The sequence below is a fragment of the Budorcas taxicolor genome, chromosome 5 (genome assembly GCF_023091745.1).
Source record: "Budorcas taxicolor isolate Tak-1 chromosome 5, Takin1.1, whole genome shotgun sequence".
Taxonomy (NCBI): domain Eukaryota; kingdom Metazoa; phylum Chordata; class Mammalia; order Artiodactyla; family Bovidae; genus Budorcas; species Budorcas taxicolor.
In genome coordinates, this window is record NC_068914.1 from 99843289 (window position 1) to 99854737 (window position 11449).

Sequence of the window (11449 nt, forward strand, 5' to 3'; positions counted from 1 at the left end):
AGAGGAAAGCCAAGGCCAGCCAAGAGCATCAGCGGCAGGCTCTATGCAGTACCAGGAAACATTAAAGGCTGGCCTCACTCCCCTCTTAACCCATAATGTGACTGAGCTGCAACCCCAGTGGTTTTGAGAAAAAAGAATCAGCAGAATTTTGCAACTTTAATAGAATGTATAAGCAACGAAAAGTTTCAGGGATGCCTTCTCTTCATTACCTCAGCAGTCATACTCTGACCTTGTGGCCACTCTTTGTGAAAAACCCTTTTATGTTTTCTCACTTAAGTAGAATTAACATTTTTTCCCTCTGTGGCATGAACTCACGGTAGACGAAAGCTTTCGTAGATAGCAAGTAGTTTTTCAATGTCACATTCCTATCACAGTGTTATGGAACAAAACTAATTGTCATCAGGATTGAAGGCAATTCTATTCACAGCAAGATAAATTGGATTTCTAAAATGTGATTTCCATTGTGTTACCTCTGTGTATCATGAAAGTTATCCTGATGTGCACAGCAGTCAGGCTACTTACTCATACAGTGAGGTCCAGCTTTATGCTGAATCTGTCATCTTTTGCTTCCCAAGGGAGGACAGAAGCACAACAGAAGCATAATTGTAGACCACCAGTCAATGGAAGGGGTTAATGAGGATACATTGCTTTATATATCAGTGTGAACATTCAAAGACTACAAGAAAATAGTCCAGTCCCTTAGAAGAGTAGGCATCCTTGTGAATTACCCATTTCATCACTGTGGAGTTTTATGTGTATGTGAGGTTTTCTCTCTCTCTCTCTGCCTTTTTAATAATACTTCTTTAGATATATGCATACAGTATAACTGGGCTTCCCAGGTGGCTCAGTGGTAAAGAATCTGCCTGCCAATGCAGGAGACACAAGAGACAAGGGTTAGATCCTTGGGTCAGGAAGATGCCCTGGGGGAGGAAATGGCAACCCACCCCAGTATTCCTGCCTGGGAAATCCCATGAACAGAGAAGCCTGGAGGGCTACAGGCTGTCACAAAGAGTCAGACACGACTGAGCAACTGAGAACAGCATACAGTATAACTATTTCAAAATGTGAACCACCACCAATAAAAATATCCCATCTTGCAATCTATAAATTTGGACTCCACTAATCTTAACTTTTAATATACTGAGCAATGTCTTGGGTGGCATTTTCAAAATCTTTTAGAAAAAAATAAGATTTTCTAAGATAATTAATAGATTTAAAATATTATGGAAAATGAGGTGGACAGTGCAAATGTTCATGCTGTTGTCATTAAAAGGCAAACTGTGACTTGCGTGGTGTCCAGGGGCTAAGACTCTGAGCTCCCAACATTGGGAACCCAGATCTGATCCCTAGTCAGGAAACTAGATCTCACATGCCACAACAAAGAGAATAAGTGCCGCAACAAAGATCAAAGATGTTGCATAACACAACTAAGACCCAGCGCAGCCAAATTTTAAAAAAATTAAAAAGGAAATTGTTTTTAAAGGCCTCCCACCAAAAAAAAAAAAAAAAAAAGGCAAACTGAAAATAGTAAAGCTTAGCACCATGGACTTCAGAGTCAATCCTCTGGGTTCAGATCTTGTCTCACCACTGTTGTGATCTGGACAAATTACTGAACCTTACTGTGCCTCCATTTTCTTATCTGTAAAATGTAGATTATTATCATACACACTTCATAGTAGATTGTCATGAAGATTAGAGCTAACAACATACTTCGAAAAATTCCTGGCACACACTAAACACTCAGTGGTACAATTTATTATTACTACTATTATTATTATCTGAAAGCAGCCTGCTTTTTAAACAAATAAGTGATAAACTACTCATAGTTCTATCTCAATCACTCCAGCAGGTTAACAAAATCTCTTGCAAGCAGTATCATGTTGCCTCATTCACATTTCTAAGCATCTTCGAAAATAAGAACACTGCAGTCCTAAAAAAAGAAAAAACAAACTTTTTATAGTTTACTTTTCCCCACGTATTTTTTATTGACGGTAATTTTCTATGTTGAAAGCAAATCCAAGTTATCCAGCCCATTGCTGTTGTTCAGTCACTAAGTCATGTCTGACTCTCTGCGACCCCACAGACTGCAGCATGCCAGGCTTCCCTGTTCTTCACTGTCTCCCAGAGTTTAAGTAAGTGATGCCATCCAACCACTTCATCCTATGTTACACCCTTCTCCTCCTGCCCTCAATCTTTCCCAGTATCAGGGTCTTTTCCAGTGAGTCGGCTCCTCACATCAGGTGGCCAGCATACTGGAGCTTCAGCACTGGAGCCAAAAAAATAAAATCTGCCACTGTTTCCACCTTTTCCCCTTCTGCTCGCCACGAATTGATGGGACTGGATATCATGATCTTCATTTTTTGAATGTTGAGTTTTAAGCTAGCTTTTTCACTCTCCTCTTTCACCCTCATCAAGAGACTCTTTAGTTCCTCTTTGCTTTCAGCCATTAGAGTGGTATCATCTGTATATCTGAGGTTATTGATATTTCTCCTGGCAATCTTGATTCTAGTTTGTGAGTCATCTAACCTGGCATTTTACATGATGTATTCACATGATGTATATAGTTAAATAAGCAAGGTGACAATATACAGCCTTGATGTACTCCTTTCCCAGTTTGGAACTAGTGCATTGTTCCAAGTCTGATTCTGACTGTTGCACTTGAACTGCATATAGATTTCTCAGGAGGCAGGTAAGGTGGTAGTCCCATCTTTTTAAGAATTTTCAAAAAAAAAAAAAGAATTTTCCACAGTTTGTTGTGATCCACAGAGTCAAAGGCTTTAGCATAGTCAATGAACCAGAAATAAATGATTTTCTGGAATTTCCTTGCTTTTTCTATGATCCAGAGGATGTTGGCAATTTGGCCTCTGGTTCCTCTGCCTTTTCTAAATCCAACTTGTACATCTAGAAGTCCTTGGTTCACATACTGCTGAAGCTTAGCTTAAAGAATTCTGAGCACTGCCTTGCTAGCATGTTAAATGAGTGCAATTATATAGTTTAAATATTTTTTGGCATTGCCTTTCTTTGGGATTAGAATGAAAACTTACCCTTTCCAGTCTTGTGGCCATTGCTGAGTTTTTCAAATTTGCTGGCATATTGAGTGCAGCACTTTAACACCATCATCTTTGAGGATTTTAAATAACTCAGATGGAATACCACCACCTCCACTAGCTTTGCTTGGTGTCCAATCAATACCTGGGCCTTGTTCCTTTGTGTCCTGTCAAATCCTTATAGGATCTTGGAAAATGTCACCACCTGCAATATTCCCCACTCTAAGACACAAGGTAAAATTCCTTTGTTTTTGGCATGGCTCATTTCTATATACTGGAAATTATACAATCATACATCTTATTTGCTAAATACTAAAAGGAAAGGACACATTATACCTCAAGAGTGTTTCAGAAAGAGGTAAAATAAAGAGAATGCAAACAAGTAACAGTTTTGTAGTTCATTTGGATTAAAGAGAATTCCTAGCTACACACAATGAGGTTTTCACAAGCAGCAAGTTAGAGAACCTATATTTTTGTGTCAATACAAAACTGCCAAATGATTTTTCCTAAAATTTAAATTTTTCTATCTAACAAAACTGATTTTCTTAAGTCCAAGGAGGGTATGTTATTCATCCAGGTAGTATCTAGCAAATATAAATTGTACAATACTTATTGACCTAAGTAAATCTGAATGGCACAGCACTGGGCTCAAGATAGACACTCAAATATTTTTAAAATGAAATGAATGAATCAGAGGAAGACTGGCGGAAACTGGTTCCGGGTGATCTGTCTTGCTGGTTGTAATAGAGATTAAGATAGAAATATAGGAGGGCGGAATGGATACCATCCCAAAGCAACACACACACATACATATCTAATACAGAAAGTCCCCTCCATACGAATGCATTCCATGCTGATACCAGGTTCCATTTGTTCAGTTGATTGACAAGTCCAACAAAGGTAGCCTAGGTACCCAACTAACACAACTGGGTATATAGCACTATGCTGTAATAGGTTCATAATACTTTTCACACAAATAGTACATTTTTAAAAACACAAAAAATAAAGGAAACATGCTTAATCTTTCAGTACAGTACCTTGAAAAGCACAGTAATACAGTACAACAGTAGTACAGGAATTGGCATCAAGTGAACAGACAAGAGGAGTTACTGACTAGAGGAGGGAGAGGAGGTGGGAGATGGTAGAGCCAAAAGATCATCAGCAACAGGAGATGGAGGGCAAGCTTCAATTTCACTCATGCCTGACATTGACGGCATAGGTTCCGGTTCCTCGCTGAAACCAGATGCACATTTCCCACCTTTGAAAGTTTGCAACTTGAAGGTTCCTCGGTAGTGGACTTGTTGTATATGCATTCACATACACAACCTGAAGCAATCTCAGCAATGAACATTCAAAATTAATAGGAACCAGGACTTCTCTGCTGGTCTAATGGCTAAAGACTCCAAGCTCCCAATGCCAGGGGACTGAGTTCAATCCCTGGTCAGGAAACTAGATCCTGGTTTCTGCAACTAAAAGATCCCACATGCAGCAATGAAGATGGATCACAACTGTTATATAAATAATGACAATATTAAACAAATTGCTTGGATATAATCCACCATTTACAATAGGTTTGATCTGTTCTTGAGGGAGAAAACTTCTCCAATTTCTATAGTTTTGGCTTTTAAATCTGAAAAAAAAGAAAGAAACTTTGTGAAGTGTCTACTGAGATAGATCTAAGCTCCTATATCCCTGTTCATCACATTCAGGTCTAGGGTAACCATGTGTCATCATCATTCCCCAGCACTGGACCTGAGAACTGAGTTCAGTCTTCCCACATGACATCATTATTCCTAAGATCTTTCAAGGCATTTGAGTGCCCTTCAGACTCTCATTCTTCTCAGTCCCTGTCCGATCCAACCAGGAAGGCAGACAGTTGCCATGATGGTTAGGTCAAGAATTGAAACAAGTGGGGAATATCTCTTTCTACAATGATGAGTATGTTCATCCTATGCAAAAAGATAAGTAGATAGAGGTAAACCTGTATTATAATCAAGGGTACTGCTCTCCATAGTAGAAATAAGCAAGACATTTCCTGCAGATTTCATTTCATATGCCATCATTTCTCAACACTGATTTCTGTTCATAAACAAGTTTCACTGGGAAATTTCCATTTAAGACAGTATATTTAAAGTAGCCCAAAGAGAAACCATTTACATATTCTGCTGTAGTTCTGAGTAAGGTCAATTTCACTGAGGCATATGGCAAATTTTTAAAAATACTTAAAAGTCATTGAAAAAAGTTCATAATCAGAGGAGATTATATGCATGTTCACAGAGGAGATGCAGATGTTACACTGAGATTTGTCAGGCTGTCAAGGAAAACAACTCAAGGCCAGGACCAGAAGGAAGGAATTCTTGTCTCCTAAGGCTAACCTAAGTAAGGGGAAGCACCCCAGCTTGCCTCTGCCAAGAATGCTATTCCATAGCAATTAAAAACTCTGGATGGAATATTAAAAGCATCTTTTTTTTAATATAAGTATGAGCTCGTCAAGAAAACAAAGAGCCCTCAAAACCCAAAAATCAAGAGAAATGGGAAACACAGAAGCAGAGCCCCAAAACTGACATTTACTCTGATGGCATTTGCCAAGCCCCAGAGTCCTGAAACTTCATTTTCTGACCTTAAAGATCATAAGGGTCAGTCTAAAGTGGGAGGCTCTATAAGAGATTCCCTTCCTCTATAACGTGGAATCACAAAAGGCCACACTCACAATGTCAGAGTGAAGTAGAAATCAGCCAGCCCCAGTTCAAGGAGGCAGCAAATAAAATTGCCTGCCTGCCCTAAATGCTGTCACTAGTTTGGGGGTGGAGGGGGTGAATCTCCCTTGAGAATTCTTAACACAAGCTGATTCTTTCTAAAGCTTGTAGCCCAAACAAATAATACCTTGGAGTGAGAAACCTTAAATAGATACTTCAGAATAAAATGATCTCACATGGATAATGCCCTGGACATCTAGCAGAAACAAATGAAAAGCCTAGAAGAACCCACCTTCAATGTAGGCCTCAAAAATTCTCATGGATAAAAATAGGAAATCGGAGTCATAAATCCCAAACCAGGGAAGGATTTAACTCACTGTGAAAGGCAGCAGAAACAGCAGACAACATAAACTAACCAGCAAACTTCAAATATAAGAAGAAACCTACAAGTATGTTTACTTTTGTTTAAAAATTTAAAAGGGAGGGTTGAAACTATGACTAAGAAGAAAAAGACTTCAGCACTCACAGGAAGAAGCGGAGTCTCTGGAGTCATGGCAGGAAAAGAGGGACAGGAAGGGGCAGGGCCACCTCGCCCACAGTCAGCCATCCCCCAGGCTCCCAGTCTGCAGTGGCTGCTGCCACACGGGGAGCTTAAGTATCAGAGATAGACACCTGATTGGATACCTGGATGGTTTAGTGGTTTTCCCTGCTTTCTTCACTTTAAGTCTGAATTTGGCAATAAGGAGTTCATGATCTGAGCCACAGTCAGCTCGTGGCCTTGTTTTTGCTGACTGTATAGAGCTTCTCCATCTCTGGCTGCAAAGAACATAATCAATCTGATTTCAGTGTTGACCATCTGGTGATGTCCATGTGTAGAGTCTATTCTTGTGTTGTTGGAAGAGGGTGTTTGCTATCACCACTGTGTTCTCTTGGCAGAACACTAATAGCCTTTACCCTGCTTCATTCTGTATTCCATGGCCAAATTTGCCTGTTACTCCAGGTATTTCTTGACTTCTTACTTTTGCACTCCAGTCCACTATAATGAAAAGGACATCTTTTTTGGGTGTTAGTTCTAGAAGGTCTTGTAGGTCTTCATAGAACCGTTCAACTTCAGCTTCTTCAGCATTACTGGCTGTGACATAGACTTGGATTACTGTGATATTGAATGGTTTGCTTTCGAAACGAACAGATCATTCTGTCATTTTTTAGATTGCACCTAAGTACTGCATTTCGGACTCTTTTGTTCACTATGATGGACATTCCATTTCTTCTAAGGGATTTTTGCCCACAGTAATAGATATAATTGTCATCTGAGTTAAATTCACCCATTCCAGTCCATTTTAATTCACTGATTCTTAAAATGATGATGTTCACTCTTGCCATCTCCTGTTTGACTGCTTCTAGAGGAAAACAACAGGATGGGAAAGACTAGAGATCTTTTCAAGAAAGTTAGAGATACCAAGGGAACATTTCATGCAAAGATGGGCTCAATAAAGGACAGAAATGGTATGGACATAACAGAAGCAGAAGATATTAAGAAGAGGTGGCAAGAATACACAGAAGAACTGCACAAAAAAGATCTTCACGACACAGATAATCACGATGGTGTGATCACTCACCTAGAGCCAGACATCCTGGAACGTGAAGTCAAGTGGGTCTTAGAAAGCATCACTATGAACAAAGCTAGTGGAGGTGATGGAATTCCAGTTTAGCTATTTCAAATCCTAAAAGATGATGCTGTGAAAGTGCTGCACTCAATATGCCAGCAAATTTGGAAACCTCAGCAGTGGCCACAGGACTGGAAAAGGTCAGTTTTCATTCCAATCTCAAAGAAGTGAAGTCGCTCAGTCATGCCCGACTCTTTGCGACCCCATGGACAGTAGCCTGCATCAAGCTCCTCTGTCCATGGGATTTTCAAGGCAAGAGTACTGGAGTGGCTTGCCATTTTCTTCTCCAGGGATTCTTCCCAATCCGGGGATCGAACCCAGGTCTCTCACATTGTAGACAGACACTTTAATGTCTGAGCCACCAGGGAAGTCCAATCTCAAAGAAAGGCAATGCTAAAGAATGCTCAAACTACTACACAATTGCACTCATCTCACAGGCTAGTAAAGTAATGCTCAAAATTCTCCAAGCCAGGCTCCAGCAGTACGTGAACCATGAACTTCCAGATGTTCAAGCTGGTTTTAGAAAAGGCAGAAAAACCAGAGACCAAATTGTCAACATCCGCTGGATCATGGAAATGCAAGAGAGTTCCAGAAAAACATCTATTTCTGCTTTATTGACTATGCCAAAGCCTCTCACTGTGTGGATCACAAGAAACTGTGGAAAATTCTGAAAGAGATGGGAATAGCAGACCACCTGACCTGCCTCTTGAGAAACCTATATGCAGGTCAGGAAGCAACAGTTAGAACTGGACATGGGATAACAGACTGGTTCCAAATAAGAAAAGGAGTATGTCAAGGCTGTATATTGTCACCCTGCTTATTTAACTTACATGCAGAGTACATCATGATAAGTGCTGGGCTGGAAGAAGCACAAGCAGGAATCAAGATTGCCGGGAGAAATCTCAATAACCTCAGATATGCAGATGACACCACCCTTATGGCAGAAAGTGAAGAGGAACTAAAAAGCCTCTTGATGAAAGTGAAAGAGGAGAGTGAACAAGTTGGCTTAAAGCTCAATTTCAGAAAACGAAGCTCATGGAATCTGGTCCCATCACTTCATGGGAAATAGATGGGGAAACAGTGGAAACAGTGTCAGACTTTATTTTGGGGGGCTCCAAAATCACTGCAGATGGTGACTGCAGCCATGAAATTAAAAGACGCTTACTCCTTGGAAGGAAACTTATGACCAACCTAGATAGCATATTCAAAAGCAAAGACGTTACTTTGCCAGCAAAGGTCCGTCTAGTCAAGGCTATGGTTTTTCCTGTGGTCATATAAGGATGTGAGAGTTGGACTGTGAAGAAAGCTGAGCACCGAAGAATTGATGCTTTTGAACTGTGGTGCTGGAGGAGACTCTTGAGAGTCCCTTGTATTGCAAAGAGATCCAACCAGTCCATCCTAAAGGAGATCAGTCCTGGGTGTTCTTTGGAAGGAATGATGCTAAAGCTGAAACTCCAGTACTTTGGCCACCTCATTGGAAGAGTTAACTCATTGGAAAGGACTCTGATGCTGGGAGGGATTGGGGGCAGGAGGAAAAGGGGATGACAGAGGATGAGATGGCTGGATGGCATCACCGACTAGATGGACGTGAGTTTGAGTGAACTCCAAGAGTTGGTGATGGACAGGGAAGCCTGGCATGCTGCAATTCATGGGGTTGCAAAGAGTCAGACACGATTGAACGACTGAACTGAACTGAACTGAACTGAATTTGCCTTGATTCATGTACCTAACATTCCAGAGGTTCCTATGCAATATTACTCTTTACAGCATCAGACTTCACTCCCATCACCAGTCACATCCACAACTGGGTGTTGGTTTTGCTTTGGCAAATAGATGGGGAAACAAAGAAAACAGTGAGAGACTTTATTTTAGGGGGCTCCAAAAATCACTGCATATGGTGACTGCAGCCATGAAATTAAAAGACATTTGCTCCTTGGAAGAAAATTTATCACCAAGCCAGACATCATATTGAAAAGAGACATTACTTTGCCAACAATTGTCCATCTAATCAAAGCTTTAGTTTTTCCAGTAGTCATGTATGGATGTGAGATTTGGACTATAAAGAAAGCTGAGCACCAAAGAATTGATGCTTTTGAACTGTGGTGTTGGAGAAGACTCTTTAGAGTCCCTTGGACTGCAAGGAGGTCCAACCAGTCCATATTATAGGAAATCAGTCCTGAATATTCATTGGAAGGACTGATGCTGAAGCTGAAACTCCAATATGTTGGCCACCTGATGTGAAGAACTGACTCATCAGAAAAGACCCTGATACTGGGAAAGATTGCAGGCGGGAGGAGAAGGGGCTGACAGAGGATAAGATGGTTGGATGGCATCACTGACTCAATGGACATGAGTCTGAGTAAACTCCAGGAGTTGGTGATGGACAGAGAGGCCTGTTGTGCTGCAGTCCATGGGGTCACAAAGATTCAGACATGACTGAGTGACTGAACTGAACTGAACTGAACTGAACTGACAGATTTATCATGTCCTTCATTGTGTCTTCCAAAGAATGGCCACACCCTCACCGGCTCATTGTCAGTATTCCTAACACAAGGCCTGGAAAATCCCATGGATGGAGGAGCCTGGTGGGCTGCAGTCCATGGGGTCGCTGAGGGTCGGACATGACTAAGTGACTTCACTTTCGCTTTTCAGTTTCATGCATTGGAGAAGGAAATGGCAACCCACTCCAGTGTTCTTGCCTAGAGAATACCAGGGACAGGGGAGCCTGGTGGGCTGCCGTCTATGGGGTCACACAGAGTCGGACACAACTGAAGTGACTTAGCAGCAGCAGCAGCAACACAAGTGTGCTACAGACTGAGAGGTGAATTTCCTCTGCTGACACTCAAACGTGTTTTCTGAAAGGGTGTTTGCAAGGAGTTGCTGTGGTTTATCCATCAAGGGATCCACAAACATTAAGGAGATGCCTTCCAAGCAGGGTGAATATCTAGGATTCCCATGGGTCCTGAGATTTCTTGGACAGCCTGGAACTCTTCACCAGAAAAGAAGGGTATGAAGGCCCAGTTTACAGGTTTCAGTGGAGGCTTTTGGGGCTCCATATACAAACTACTTCCCTGGTGGCTCAGGCAGTAAACATCTGCCTACAATGTGGGAGACCCAGATCTCCTGGAGAAGGAAATAGCAATCCACTCCTGTATTCTTGCCTGGAAAATCCCATAGACGGAGGAGCCTGGTAAGCTACAGTCCATGGGCTCGCAAAGAGTCGGACATGACTGAGCGACTTCACTTTCACATACAAAGATGTGCACTCAGATTATTCAGATCAAGGAATAATCAACTTCAAAGGTGAATGACACAATCAAAACCAGCCCTGAAAACAGAAGAATCATCCTGTCCGCTTGGAATCCAAAAGATCTTCCTCTCATAACCCGCCTCTGACCCCACTTCCATGCCATGCCCTTTGCCTTTCTATGTGGGAACCATGAGCTGACCTGCTGGCTGTACCAGAGGTCGAGAGACAGGGCCTCAGTGTGCCTTTCAACATCACCACATGGTCAGTGAATTTCAAGACTGGTATATAGCTATTCCCCCAAATTTGGGCAAGCTGAATAATACTATCAGTCCTAATAATGGCTAGTGTGGTTATGAACACTTAATGTTTATTTGTTATATATCTTGCTGTAATAAAGAAGTGTTCTGCATTCAGAGGAAGGCTTTAGAAAAAAATTTAATAGAATCCTTAGAAATTAAAAATCTCATGATTAAAATTCAAACTCAGTGAACAAGTTTACTGTGAGGCTAGACCCACTGAAAAAGCATTTGTGAAATAGACTCTAATGCTGAAGAAGTGAGCAAGAATGTGGAACAGAGAGACAAAGAAATTGAAAATAATGAAACAATCGTTAAAAAGCAAAGAAGATAAAGTGAGATGCAATGGGAGACCTAAGTCAGTGAAGTAAGGCAAGAAAACAAAATAAATGAATTTAAGTACTAGAAAGGAAGAAACAACTTTATTTGTGTATGATATATTGTCTATACAGAAACCTCTGGAAAAAATCACCAGTTTTTTTTAATAAACAGT

At 41.0% G+C, this 11449-nt stretch overlaps 1 pseudogene; it reads left to right on the forward strand.

Moving 5' to 3' along the window:
• The first annotated feature begins 4244 nt into the window (after positions 1-4244).
• LOC128048143 (thymidylate synthase-like) lies at positions 4245-10949 on the forward strand (annotated as a pseudogene).
• Positions 10950-11449: the final 500 nt, after the last annotated feature.